Here is a 6,000-nt window from a genome sequence, read left to right as displayed (position 1 = left end):
CATTCCTCCCTCACCTCCTTCCACTTACCCTTCCTTAGCCCCCCTTCTTATTGATGTACAAAATAAAGATAACGTTTCTTCCAACATTGACTCTGTCTTTATTGAAAAAAAACTGGGGGAGACTGGGAAAAGGAGGTGGGAGAGGGGAAGAGAAAGGCTGGGAGAGGGGAGGGCAACTAACATGATCAGGGGTTGGGAACAGGTCCCATATGAAGAGAGGCTACAGAGACTGGGACTTCTCAGCTTAGAAAAGAGGAGACGGAGGGGGGACAGGATAGAGGGCTCTAAAAGCAGGAGTTGGGTGGAGAGGGTGCATACAGAAAAGCTCTTCATTAGTTCCCATAAAGAAGGACTAGAGGACACCAAAGGAAAGGAATGGGTAGCAGGCTTGAAACTAGTAAGAGAAAGTTGTTCTTCTTCCCAAAGCAAATAGTTAACCTGTGGAACTCCTTGCTGCAGGAGGCTGTGAAGGCTACAACTAGAACAGAGTTTAAAGGGAAGTGAGATAAAGTGATGGAGGTTGGGTCCATGGAGTCCTATTAGCCAGAGGGTAGGAGTGGTGTCCCTGCCCAAAGTTTGTGGAAGGCTGGAGAGGGATGGCACGAGACAAATGGCTTGGTCATTGTCTTCGGTCCATCCCCTCCAGGGTCCCTAGGGTTGGCCGCTGTTGGCAGACAGGCTACTGGGCTAGATGGACCTTTGGTCTGACCCAGTACGGCCATTGTAAGCTCAGGGCTCAGGGTCGGGGGTCTCAGTGGACCCCCTTGATTTTCATGCACACCTGGTCCTGGGTGGCCAGGCTGGCAGCTCTCCTGCCCTAGACGGCCACTTTCCTGTGCCTAGTGAGGAGATCGTGGACGAGGTCCACGATGTCCGCACTAGCCCAGGAAGGTGCCCGCCTCTTGCGGTCCAGGGCAAGCTCCCGGGAGCCACCAGCCTGGTCCCGGCAAGAGGGGGTGGGCTGGGGGGCATCGGGTGGGTGGCTCTGTGCCGTGCCAGGTGCAGGGTCTGCTAGCTGGGTGCTGGCAGGCTTGCACCTGGCACGGGCACCGTAGCCAGCCCGTGCCCCTTTAAGGGGTCCGGGGCCGGGAGGGGGGCATAGAGTTTCCCTGGTGTTGGCCAGAGTGGCCACCAGGGAAACCTGGGGAGGGCTAGCCTCCCACTAGTTCGAACTAAAGGGCTACACAGCCCTTAGTTCGAACTAGCTAGTTCGAACTAGGCGTTAGTCCTCGTAAAATGAGGTTTTCCTAGTTCGAACTAAGCGCTCCGCTAGTTCGATTCAAATTCGAACTAGCGGAGCGCTAGTGTAGCGCCTATTAAAGTTAGTTCGAACTAACGTCCGTTAGTTCGAACTAACTTTGTAGTGTAGACATACCCTCAGCTCCTTGAGTATCCTGGGATGCATTTCATCAGGACCTGATGACTTGCTGACATCTAACTTTCCTAAGTGATTTTTAACTTGTTCTTTGTGTATCCTATCTTCTAAACTTACCCTCTCTCTGCTTGTATTCACTACGTTTGGCACACCTCCAGACTTCTCGGTGAAGACCGAAACAAAGAAGTCATTGAGCATCTCTGCCATTTCCAAGTTTCCTGTTACTGCTTCTCCCTCCTCACTAAGCAGTGGGCCTACCCTGTCCTTGGTCTTCCTCTTGCTTTTAATGTATTTATTAAAGGTCTTCTTGTTTCCCTTTATGCCTGTAGTTAGTTTGATCTCATTTTGTGCCTTTGCCTTTCTAATCTTGCCCCTGCATTTCCGTGTTGCTTGCCTATATTCATCCTTTGTTATTTGTCCTAGTTTCCATTTTTTTATATGACTCCTTTTTTATTTTGAGATCATGCAAGATCTCCTTGTTAAGCCAAGCTGGTCTTTTGCCATATTTTCTGTCTTTCCTACACAGCGGAATTGTTTGCTTTTGGGCCCTTAACAACGTCCCTTTGAAATACTTCCAACTCTCCTCAGTTGTTTTTCCCTTAAGTCTTGCTTCCCATGGGACCTTACCTACAAGTTCTCTGAGCTTATCAAAATCTGCCTTCCTGAAATCCATTACCTCAATTGTGCTGGTCTCCCTTCTACTTTTCCTGAAGATCATGAACTCTATTATTTCATGATCACTGTCCCCCATACTGTCTTCCACTTTCAAGTTCTCAACTAGTTCCTCCCTATTTGTTAAAACCAAATCCAGAACAGCTTCTCCTCTGGTAGCTTTTTCAACCTTCTGAAAGGTGCTTTGGTCACCTCGGTTATAGTTCATGGCGCTCGTGTTAAACTGGCTCTCGAATCTTGCTGTGCACACCCCTGTGAAAGTTCCGTTAAAAACATAAGAGTGACGTATTGTCTCCGGTGATAAAAACTCCTCATAGGTTGATAGTTAACAGAAATAGGGATCTAAATGCCCCTGTATCACCTGTTTGTAGCTGATGCAAATGAATGATTAATACAAAGCCCACACAGGCCGTTTTGCTTCCATTTAGATTCACAACCCTTATTCAATAGGCATAGCAAGAAAAGCCATTCTTCCTGTACAACTTTGTATTGTCATATGCACACCACAGGGGGCCTGTCACTCTGAAGGAAACACCAGGGTTTTTGGGGTAAGGATGCCAACGTTTTTATTGCTAAAAAACAGGTCTCCGAGGTCCTGTCCCATCTCTTCTCCCAAATCCGCACCACTTACTCTTCTCTCTCCCTCTGTCATCTCCCTGTTACTGGAGACTCTCATCCTCCATCCCCAACCCTCCAGGTGGGCTCCCTCTGCGCCAGGGCAGGGCCAGGAGCTACAGTCTGACTCAGAGCCTGCCACCTGTCACTGGACATCTTACTGGACATTGCCATGTCCCATTTTTGACTGGACATTCCAGTCAAAGACCGGATGCCTGGCAGCTTATCCCCTTTCCCTCCCCGTGCCCGCCCCTCCGAGCCACATGGATATCTCCAAGGCAGCAGACTTAGTGTCCCAGGCTGTAGCCCCAGTATCAATCCAGCCCAAGACGTTTCATTGCTCTTGCCAGCTCACACCTCTCGTAGATTTTCCCATGAGCAGCCAGAGGCAGGAGGAAAAGCCCCAAGATTAGCAAAGCCTTCATGCTGGCAGTGTAGCAACCCAGGGACTTACCACTGGCACTAGAGATGACCTGTGTCTGCTGATGGAGGGGAAGAACAACTCAGAGCACTTCAAGACACACCCTTCCTAGAACTGAGCAAACCCCCCTGCAGCTCTCAGCTGCTCTTCCTGCTAGTCCCAGCAGCTAAATAGCAGCCCCTCTCTGCAGCTCCCAGCTTTGAATGGCAATGTTTGTCTAGTCCACTGTGGCACCTCTGACTTCTGCTATGTCTTTGGAGATGCAATGTGTCCTCATGGATGGAACATGGGTCTGGGATCCAACAGACTTACAGTCTAGTCCATGCTTTGCCACTGGGCAGCAAGGTGGCCTTGGACAAAATATTTCACCTCTGCCTTAGTTTCCCCATATGCAATAAGGGAATAATGACACCTTTCCTGTGGCCTAGAGTCTCTGAATAAGTACTAGGTAGTATTATTCTGATCAAGGGCTATTTTGTGACTTACAGTAATAAGTCTCAGTAATAAGGGAACAGCTTATTCTTTTTTCTGCAATGGTGGAATAAACACTTTTATTACAGGGATGTGTGCTAAATTAGGGCCTGGGGATACACTTCCAATTTATGCCACAGATTTCTGCTGTCATTTCATCTCTGTGTGCTTTTGTTTCCTATTTTGTCATACAGTGCTCACATACTTCTATGATAGGAATCAATTAAATACCATGGATTTTCTGTACTATCGGCTTCAGTTTCTCCATAACAAATACAGGTAACATGCTCCATTCCTGATCTCCAGGCTTAGATTTGTATGTTACTATACTGCAATGTATAGCTATGAAGGGGGAAAACACCCCAGAATACTACAGTTTTGATTTTCATCGTAATCAGGGTAATTCTGCAAATACAAGCAAGAAAGGGAACAGCACTATGAAGAAAGCCTTATTGGGAAATCCAATGTTAAAAACATTTCCGGAAAATCATGCCAGTCTAGACACATCCATGCTGTTTCATTTGTCAACAACTTTATTTTGACAGAGCACTGCAGAAGTTTGCCAAGCTGGGTGTCTAAATGTCTCTAGTTCCATTTTTAACAGTGTAATACCAAATCCAGCACTGTCTCCATTCTAAATCACAGGTTATTCCTTGATGGGGAGAGAAGGGAATCCTTAAAGCCATTTTTGGAGTCACAAGATCTTTCCTACTTTCACATTTTATTCGCTACCTGGTATCCTAAAGACTTGGGAATCCTAGACCCTGATGCTCAAAAGTATTTAGGCATCTAACACGAGAGCTACGTCTACACTGGCATGATTTTCCGAAAATGCTTTTAACAGAAAAGTTTTCCATTAAAAGCATTTTTGGAAAAGCACATCTAGATTGGCAGGATGCTTTTCTGCAAAAGCACTTTTTGTGGAAAAGCGTCCGTGGCCAATCTAGATGCACTTTTCCGCAAAAAAGCCCCAATCGCCATTTTCGCGATCGGGGCTTTTTTGCAGAAAACAGTACTGTGCTGTCTACACTGGCCCTTTTGCGCAAAAGTCTTTTGGAAAAAGACTTTTGCCCGAACGGGAGCAGCATAGTATTTCCGGAAAAGCACTGACAATCTTACATGAGATTGTCAGTGCTTTTGCGGAAATTCAAGCGGCCAGTGTAGACAGCTGGCAAGTTTTTCCGGAAAAGCAGATGATTTTCCGGAAAAACTTGCCAGTCTATACACAGCCCTACTGAAATCTATGGGACTTATGTGTCTAAATACTTTTGAAGATTTGGGTCCTAAAATGCCCCTCTCGTGGGCAGCAGGTAATGTAGGCAAGGGAAGGCATTGCCTTCCCAAAAATGCCTACGTTCCCCGGCCACAGGGGAAGACTGGTGCCTCAGCACAGCAGCCCCAGCCTTCAGATGGCCAGGAAGGATTGGGTTGGGGTTGGATGGGACTTAGCTCCACAGGAGTCGGGACGGGACGGGGGAGTGGGGGGAAGGAAGGTTGCTGAAAGGGCAGGACCTCAGGTGGAAGGGCCTTCCCCCACCTTCACCCGCTGCCCATGACCCCTCCCATCCAACAGCTGGTGGTTGCCCAAGTCATCAATGCCAGTTCAGATGGAAAGCTTGCTGGTACAAGAGGCCTTTCCTTTTCCCCGTGTCTCTTTCAGCTGGGGCTGAGTGCACATTCTACACAACATTGGTCTCCAGTGCTATTTCTTTCCCAGGCTGGCCCAACACCTGGAGATCAAAGGCCAGATTCTCAACTGGGAAAAATCAGTGACTTCAATGGAGTGGCACCAATTTACATACACTGAGGATGTGGCTCAAAGATGGAAAGTTCTTTTCCATACCCTGTATGGCCAATCCGGAGAGTCCTAAGGAGTGTTGTTCAGGATTCCTAACCTCATAAGATATGAAAAATGTCAACCATGGCATTTTAGTGAAGATAATACCCCAAATATATTGTTTTAAATGTTGTTTTGGAGGCAACATTAACAGGATCTCCGAGTCTTTGTGTGTGACAGACATTTACATAGTGTCCTTGTCTCCAAAAAGCCAACGCACCAGGATATAAAACTTCAATCAGAGAACCCTGCACTCAGCACCACAGCACTGACCCCCAACCTGCGGTACAAGGACACCAGAAAGTGAGTTGCCCTCTCGGTGGAGAAGTGTGTGGCAATTGCTGAGTGAAAGCTGGAGAACTCTACAATCTCTCTTTGCTGCAGGTCAGTTGCTAATCAGTTTGGAGTGGGGAAATCCACAGCTGGAACTGTGCTGCTTCAGGGCTCATGAAACCGCACATGGGGCACTTGCACAGCAGTAAGAAGTGGTTTATCAACAGGCTGACCAGGTGTCGCATGGTGGTCGACTGCATCTTTGGGAGATGGAAGGCAAAATGGGGGTGTCTCTATGGCAGGCTGGCCTTCACTGAGGACAATATTCCCATGGTT

The sequence above is a fragment of the Pelodiscus sinensis genome, chromosome 1 (genome assembly GCF_052426305.1).
Source record: "Pelodiscus sinensis isolate ZL-2025 chromosome 1, ASM5242630v1, whole genome shotgun sequence".
NCBI lineage: Eukaryota > Metazoa > Chordata > Testudines > Trionychidae > Pelodiscus > Pelodiscus sinensis.
The sequence above is the reverse complement of the archived record's forward strand: the minus strand, read 5'-3'. Positions refer to the sequence as shown.